General features: G+C 45.1%; 2 long non-coding RNA genes across 2 annotated transcripts; both read right to left on the bottom strand.

The window, feature by feature from the left end:
* Nucleotides 1-395: 395 nt before the first annotated feature.
* LOC127330624 (uncharacterized) lies at nucleotides 396-2,551 on the bottom strand. Its single transcript, XR_011751127.1, has 4 exons — nucleotides 1,939-2,551; nucleotides 1,646-1,771; nucleotides 873-1,458; nucleotides 396-681 (listed from the first exon to the last, which is right to left on the bottom strand). It is a non-coding gene; the product is annotated as an uncharacterized lncRNA (long non-coding RNA).
* A 2,677-nt stretch (nucleotides 2,552-5,228) lies between these two features.
* Nucleotides 5,229-6,638, bottom strand: LOC139835325 (uncharacterized). Its single transcript, XR_011751126.1, has 2 exons — nucleotides 6,496-6,638; nucleotides 5,229-5,401 (listed from the first exon to the last, which is right to left on the bottom strand). It is a non-coding gene; the product is annotated as an uncharacterized lncRNA (long non-coding RNA).
* Nucleotides 6,639-8,930: the final 2,292 nt, after the last annotated feature.

The following is an 8,930-nucleotide window of genomic DNA, read 5'->3' as shown; positions in this document are numbered from 1 at the left end:
GTGGGTGTGGTTCGGAGAATAGGATGAGCCTTCGTGGCGCGGGGAATTCTTCGTGGGACCTCCACTCCTCCAAACGTGACGTACCTTCTTGCAAAGGAAGGAAACACGGGAATACATCCTCGTCTCCGCGTGCCTCGGTTATTTCTATACCCGAGCTCTCTTTCCTTGTGATAGCCATCGTGCTTGAAGTACATATATCTTGCTATCACTTGTGCTACATATATCTTGTGCCTATCTTGTTTAGCTCTAGTTGATATTGTTACACTTAGTTGAGCTTACCATATTTAGGGTAACTGAACAATAGTTTAATTCCGCATTCTTACAAGACAAATCCACAAGAGTTTTTAATTGCCTATTCACCCCCCTCTAGGCGACATCTCGATCTTTCACTTCTTCATGAAGATTACCATCCCGGTGTCGTGGCTCAACAGTGGTCTCATCATCTGAGCCAGTTCCATTCAGGTTGCACATTTGCTTCAGAAAAACAGAGAACATATTTGATAGCAAATTATTTGGAAAATTCAATAAGAAATTGATTTTGTTAAGAAGATTCGTAGTGGTAAAAAATACAAGCATCCTGTTCCTATTTGAGCTTCTTGATGGCCATGGTTGTGACCGGTGCCGGGCATGATGGTGTTCTCATCAACCGAGCCCCTGAACATGGACCCCAAGCCACCCTTGCTAACAAAATAAATAGTTTATTTGATCCATGACATAAGGAATTAAAACCAATGAAAGATTAATATCCAGAACCTAAAGCCTAACGAATATTGGTGCAAATGACTGGACCGTTGACAGTGGCTAAACTTGTTTAACACGATTTGAAATGTCCAGCTAGAAATGAATAAAGTCTAACCTAATTGGGCTCTAACCTTCTCAAATCAAATATGTGGCCAATTTGGTATTTTTTGAATTCCTCCTCTCGTTGCTTACATGTTCCATGCCTGCACCAGTACCCGTGCTAATTAGCTAATTAAAAACATGTTCTATTTGAGATTTTAAAAAAGGTGCCGGCCTTTATGTTTGTGCTTTCAGTTCATTTGATTTTTTTTCAGCTGATCACTTGGCTTATTATTATGCTTGTACAATACAATTTTGGTAATACTTCTCAACGGAATTTGTTTTAATCAAGTCATAAACCAATACTATGCATATTTCTTTTCTTTGTACTGGGCTCTTATTTGCATGAACTAAACCGAATATTATAATATTTTGTAGGATTTGACACCTACTATATGTCTGTATGACAAAAATTAGTCAGGACGAAGCTCTCATTTCTTACCCATCACCCGCGGAAAATGCTGCTGCCCAGCCGACCTGCATGGACGTGGCACGTCGCCGTGGTACTCACCCCAGACCAGGATATCGACCTCACCACTACAGGATGCACTCAAGCAGCCCGAGGAGCGCCTTCATATAGGCCCACGATTACACGCACTGTGGTACTTGGTATGTGTCCTAATTTTATGTAGGGAACAGTCAACATCGTTGCTGGAAATTAATAGTAAATACGAATTATGGCTGATGGTAATAACGGACAACACCCCTTGCATATACCGATTTTCCAAAATCCATACAATACCGATGATGAAATAGGTTACAAACGGAGACATGGAGAATAATAAAATAAAAGGAATCCATGTACCTGCATTTCATCAAACAGGTAGTGTGCAACAGAATCATCCTATGCTCGTGGTCACCTTCATCCTGCAAATCCCCTTCTTGTGGCGTTTCCCAACACTCAGACCTTGACCCTTGATCTGTCTCCAAACTGCAAAATCAGCAGCAATCCAGACAAATCATCAACCGTCTTTTCATTATAAGGTCAATCACTAGAGAGGAGAACCCAAGCCACAAAAACTGAACCAAATAGATAGAGATCCAAACGGAAATTCATGAACAAGGATGTGCTGGAGATGAGATGAGTTGGGCAATCACCTTGCTGATGCGGTGCAGCTGAAGGATTTTTTTCACTTCTGGTCCTGATGCTTCTCTATAGAAACATTGCAGCACTATGGTATGGCCAGATCAGAGAGAGAGGTGCCAGCGAGAGTGGGAAAGTGTGAGCTGCATGCAGATTCTCGCGCGCCGCCCAACCGACCGCCCATCGGTCCATGGCTGCCCTTCCGTCGCTGTACGGTACACCGTGGCCTCCGGCCGGCCGGCCGGCAAATCCTCATCCTCCCTCGCCTGCTCCTTTTCCTGCATCAGCCGCCACACACATGGCATCTTGCAGCTGCTCAACCGCCCGCTCATGGCGCCCTGCACCCTAATCCAGAAATAAAATTAGGCAAAAACAAAAGAAACGAATAGAGGCAGTACCCCTAACCTCCAGAAATACGTACAAAAAAGAAACAAAATTAGGCAAAAAGAAACCAAGCAGGAGCGTGGCCATTGGCGGGTCTGCGAGCGGAAAAAAATCTAAAGAAACAGGCGCGCTGACCTCAACCAAAGCCGAGCACTGGCCATCAGCCCACCACTGACGACACGGAGAAGAATCAAAAAGAGGCGGCACCCTCACCCCAGAAACAGGAAAAGGAAGAGGGAAAAAAATTGGGCAAAATGATGCCGGCAACGAATCCCCGTCGATGAAGCAGGACCTCACGTTAACCCAATCCAGGACAGAGCACCGCCATGGGCTAAGACCGTCCACCGCCGACGGCCGCGGAAGAGGCGAGGGAAGACGCGGACGACCGCGGATCTGCAGGGCAGCGACCAGGTGGTCGAGGCGAGGAAGAGAGAACAACGAACCGGAGCGGAAGAGGCGAGGGAAGAGGTGGATCGTTCCTGCAAGGCGACGGCGCGCAGCTCTATGCCTCCTCGCACAGGCAAAGTTCCTCCCGTGGGCTAATGGCGCGCCGCCAGCGAGTCGAGCGCACCGACGGTCGAAGGAAAGCCCCAATCTACCCCGCGCGGGGAGAAGATCTTTTCCACGGCCGGCTTGAAGCGAGACTAACCAAAAAGCCACCTGCAGCGACTGACGCGTGGACCCGGCCAACCATGGGATCCACATGCAGCCAGATGTGGGTAACACACGGCCATTTCATGGCTTTCTCTAGCAGCAGGGACCGATGGAAAAACCCGCACATGGTTTGCAACCAACCACCAAGCCGCGGTGCTGTCCACAATGGACGGACGAGATCTAACATCTGACAACCACTGTAAATATCCGACAGTTCAGAAACGTTAATCGTTGTGAAACCCCCATGGAGTGACATCTATTATACCTTTAGATTTTCTGATTGTAATAACCTTGACAGATTCCTCTTGCTCATCTTGGCCATGAGCTATTAATCTTGTTGCTAAAGCGTTCCTTTTCTGACAGTACAAATATCCATCTATCAATAAACTCAAATCTCTGACTACATCAAGAATATATGGAAAACGAAATTTGGAATCAAGCCTCAAGTAATTCGCATATCCATCAAGCAACAGCCGGAAGCGCCTAAGAGCATATCTAACAGGCCCCGTATAACCCGCCCACCCCGTAAAATTCCGGCGGGATACGGGGCAGGCGCGATATGGGCCGTCTAGCAGGCCTCGTATTCGGGCCAGCCCATTTCGGCGGAATACGGGGCCCAGGAAATCGGCCTCGTCGCCCCCTACTTATACTGGGCGCAGGTGCGAGTGAGGGGTTAACCCCTCACTCGCAACCCTAGCTCCGCCGTGCGCCGCCGCCTCCTTAGTTAGCTCCGGCGAGCAATTCCTCACTACCCCGCACCGCATTCCACCCCCGCTCCGGCATGGACGCCCGCCGCCGCAGTAGTGCCTCGCCGGCGAGCGGATCGAAGCGATCCCGCTCGCCGGACACCGTTGAGGAGGCGTGGCGGCTCAAGTGCAAGAGATCCGCCGCCGGGAGCCGCCGTGCGGCGTGCCGGTACGCCGGCGCGCTGTACGTGCCGGATTCGCTCCGAGAGTTCGCCGCGGGTGGGTGGTGGTACCGACAAGACCCGCCGCTCAAGCCGATGAGCGGCGGAGCCTTTGAGAAGTGGCTCGCCGAGTGGCAGCGCGACCGCGCGTCCAAGGCGGCATGGACGGCGACCATCGGCAGCACCAGCGGCGGAGGAAGCGGAGGCGGCGAGGAGGAAGAGGAGGCGGCCTTCCGACGTGCGGTGGCCGAATCCGAGAAGGATGCCGCCGAGAAGGCTCGGGCGGAGGCAGAGGAGGAGGTGGCGGCCATCGCCGCCGTCCAGGAGTTCGAGGCGCGGGAGGCGCAGGAGGAGGCGGCCTCCATCGCGTTCATCCCCTTCGTCATCCTTGACGAATAGATGTAGGGTAGATGTAGGTATGATCGCAATGTATGTATGATCCGTAGTATGATCAATGAAGATGAACTTCCCGGGGTTTTAATTTTTGAAAATACGGGGCGAAATACGGGGTCTGCTAGACGGAATGGCTCTTCCGTTAGCAATTTTTCGATACGGGGCGAAATGCGAGCGTTATACGGGGCGGCGGAATATGGGGCCTGTTAGACATGCTCTAAGAGGAGCAAGTGTCGTCGTGGTGAACGAGCAGATGCCATGGGATGGCTTAAGTTGGGGTCGGATGGACGCTAGAGGATTCGGGTGAGGGTTTTGGATTAGATTGGATGAACTTTCGGGTGCTTTCCTCAAGAACCAGAGGTAGAAGAAGAAAGACACAAGGAAGAACTCTGCTCTAGATCCTTCTGTTCATTGATATCATGAGGTTACAGGTTTCTGCATACAACGTAGCTCGTTACACAACATAACATGCCCGCGATGGGGTATGCCCCCTCTCCTTATATAGGGGAGAGGGTGGCTTACAGGGGAAGAAACCCTACGAAACCCTAATGGCATCTTTGACTAGACAAACTACTTTACAAAGTAACTTTAATCATAGGTGACGCCGGTATCTTCTTTAATCAGGGAGGCTGACGTCCTCCGGTTGCTTTTGGCGTCACCTTCCTCTTTGGCGCCAGGGCTTCGTTTAAAGCTACTTTGCTTAGCTCATCTTTGTCCTCTAGCTCTGGAGAGAATCTTTGACCAGTCTTGCCGACGTGCTACAGTGCACTTCTTACCAGGCTTCCGGTGTCTTCTTAGCTTATACCGGTATACCCCTCTTTGGGATACCGGTATAGACTTACTTTGTAGCACCCTACCTTTTGATAAAGGCAAGATACATGTGTATAGTGTTATTCCCGGGATCACTGATAGCACACACATTACAAAATATAGTAATCATTGCAATAGTATCAAATTACTATATCGTTGATCCAAAGGGTACAATAAAACCTTACAAATTGCATAGTCACATGGACTAGCTCAGAATAAACACAGCGGAAAGTAAATCAGCAATGAGCCTTCATTATCTTCATGTGCCACAGGCAGTCATGTTGGAATGTAGACTCGAGATCCTACCACGTACTTCTCCTCAGAAAATCCTGCACGTTTGAATATGCAGCCCCACGAATGGAGGTCAGTACAATGATGTACTGGCAAATGACACTTATATGGTGGCAGTTTTTAGGCATGTCTATCTACATGATATTTGGCAAGTAGAGTTTAGGAAAATTTGCATAAAGCTAATTTTATCCTACATTTTATTTAAAACAAAACATTTTGAAAATCTTTGAATGACATTATGAAATCACTCCATGGTTAAATCCTCCATGGGTTTTAGAATAATCACATGGTTACATCTCCCATGAGTTTTACAAGGTTGATCAAATTTTAAAAACATTCAGAAAAGGTGATAAGATTCTTCCGTACATTCCTTGCCTAGAAGCCTAAATTATCCATAACCGGGGACACGGCTAAGATCTTAGATTTAACTCTCGAGAGGTTGTGCACTTTCACCTTACGACCCACCCTTCCCAAGAGAAGAATGAGACAAGATCTTTCAGAAGGAGAATTCAACCATACAAACTAGACCCGTTCCCTTGGCCGTCGCCTCCACCCACTGTCTAGCCACAAGTTGAACCCTCACAACTTACTTAATCCCGGCAGAGCCCATAATACCATAAGGCTGCACTGGAAGCTATTTAAAACATGGACGACATAGTAATCTCTTTAATCCTGGGTGGCCAACCACAAGTGAAACTCACAGGTAGTAAACCCCCACACGATCCCCTGGTGAAAACCAGGTGTGCAGTCAAAAGCGACCACTCTACAACATGCGAACTCTCAGGGATTCACCACTTCAGCCAACTAGGGGCGTGGACTTCACCACTTCAGCCTACTAGGGGCGTGGACCTGAGCAGCCGCCCACCATCAACCAATCCACCCAGGTGTTTCATTAGGGTTGTTAATTTTAAATTTTCAAACACTCACAACCAATAACGAAACAACACTTGGCATTTGATGTTGCAAAGCAAAAATTAAAGCATCCTAGCAATGGGTTCAGGAGTAGCTACACACTACTAGGTTTGCTAAGCATAGCATAATAATTTACTTTTGAAAACAAAATCCTACCATGCATACTAGTTTCAAAACACTAATGCATAATTAAAATAAGTAGGATTTGAGTGTCACTTGCCTTTTGGTAGTTGAAGCGCGTTCACTTCTCTTAATCAAAATACGTGCCTCTCCGTACAAACTATAATATAAAATATAGCACAACATAAACACACCATTCAACAACAATAAAATCAAACCAAGCAAACAACATGTAGTTAATCAATGTGTTTTAGTCATCGGTTAAAGAAGATATGGCATGAGGTTTGGCTTGCAAGATATGAATTGGAGATATTGAACGTATGGGTCAAATTCCTGGAAAGAACATGATTATCTAAGTTAAGTACTTAGAAGAAAATGATTGATAAGAACCTATGAACAAATGTTGTTTGATACTCAAGAATGGGAAAATTGGAATGATCCATGGGATAAATCACATGAGTCTCAAAATGGCGCAACTCAAAATATCATTTAGTAAAGTGTGACAACACTTACTAAGATAGTATGGGTTACACATAGGTTTGGGTATGGACTAATGATATTTGGAATTACTCAAATTACTCATTTGTAAGTTGAATGGTTTTAAACTAGTCAAATGAGTGAATGAAAAACAATTTGGATGGACACGATATTGATTCAAGGTAGAGTGTCTAGTGGTATTTGTGTGTGGATGTGATCATAAGTTCCACCTTCTCAAAATGAATCATGTTGAGAAAAGCTTATAGAAATCGATAATAGATATATACTCAATTTCTCATATTTGAATTTGAATATTTGCAAAGTGATTCAAATATTTTGGATGGTGGTGCTATTGGATGAAGTACTGTAAAATTAGAGTAGCATAAGGTCACACATAGCATTGGATATGAACTAATGATATGGTGAACTATTCAAATAACTCATTTGAAATTCGAATAGTTCGAACTAAGTGGAAGGGTTGAATGACATGAATGATATCGGAATTTGATTCGCGGAGCCTAATGGATAATAAGAGTTCAACATATGTGATATGAGGTAGAGTATCGCCACCCCTACTAGAGCAAGGTAAAAATCTAAACTAGGACATGTGGCACTTTACTCAAATAACTCAATTGTTATTTGAATAACATGAACTAGACAACCAGGGGAAAGCTATGCATTATCTGTGAACATGATAAAGAACTATAAGTGATCATGAAAGATGAGTATGATCATAAAGATCATTTTGGCTAACGGAACTGTGTTGAAACCAGTTATCGGACTACACTTTTCGCGAAAAGTTATTAGAAAAAGTTCTCCGGATGGAAGACTTTTCTACACGGAATTTGTAGAGAATATCATTACAAGCGTATCGCCAAAAGAATCTCTCGGAAAAAGTTTGTAAGATTTACTTTACAGACGATGTTGCGGATCTAAGGGATACCGCGAAAATAAAGTGTGCGAAACTGACATGCAAAATGTCTAACATGATCTACGCGATTTGCTGGTTACAACGGTATAAAGTTTGCCAAAATCCGACTTGTATAACTCAAGATATGAATTTTACAAAATTATACCAAAGCGGCTAGAGATTTAATGGTGTACGAAAAGTTGTCCAAATAAGTTGGTCGGATGGAAAAACTTCCTACGTTAAAATTGTAGGGGATCTAATTATAAACTTAATGGAAGAACCACTTTTCTAAACGGAGGTGTAGATGTAAGAAAATAAAATTACGAGGTTAAGTAAAAAATCTACGTAAAAGGGCGGAAAAAGAATTATTACCGAGCGAAAGTTCTTTCGTTGAATCGCGGCGTTAAATTGCACCATGTGCCACGAACTGCTTCGTCAGAAAAGAAAGTTGTGCGCGTGTGTCGCGCGAGAAAGAGAAAGATGAGGCCGATGGTTGCGTTCTTGGGCTGCCCCTTTGGAGGTATTTATAGGCTGTAGGTTGAAAGAATTTTGCTCCACGGAGCGATGTGGGACTAAAAAATTAGAAAAGGACGGAGGAGGCGCGTGCGGGAGTGCTGGGCTGCGGGCGGTTTGGGCCGGAGCGGCCGGGTGGGCTGGGGGCCTAGCTGGGCCGCGGTATTGGGTTTGGGCGAGCTGAGCCGCGGTGGGCGACGCCGAGCTTGCTGCCGCGCGCGGGCGGTGCTGGCCGGCCAGCTGCGCGTCCTTTCTCTCTTTTTTTTCCAGAAATTGAAAATACATATTTGGAGGCTCAAAACTAATCGAAAAAATGCAAATGAGGTACCTTTGGGTTCGTTATGAAAAATACTTCAATATGAAACTAAATTTGGAACAAAAATATAAACTTTTCAAAATCAAAATTTGACATACATGTCTATGTGGCTATATTGCCTTTTTAGGGTTTAATGTTTTCTCTAATAAAATATTTTTATAAGTTTCAAAACCTCCGAACAAAATAGAGCATTGTTGGAAAATCTTTTGAAACTAAGATTTATGAAAACTACTATATTTTTGCAACAACCTTTTTAATATCCCTTTGTGAAAATAAAATAAACATTATATACATTTGGCTTATATGTTTGATTTTGAAG

The sequence above is a fragment of the Lolium perenne genome, chromosome 2 (assembly GCF_019359855.2).
Source record: "Lolium perenne isolate Kyuss_39 chromosome 2, Kyuss_2.0, whole genome shotgun sequence".
Lineage (NCBI taxonomy): Eukaryota > Viridiplantae > Streptophyta > Magnoliopsida > Poales > Poaceae > Lolium > Lolium perenne.
This window is presented reverse-complemented; position numbering and strand designations above follow the sequence as displayed.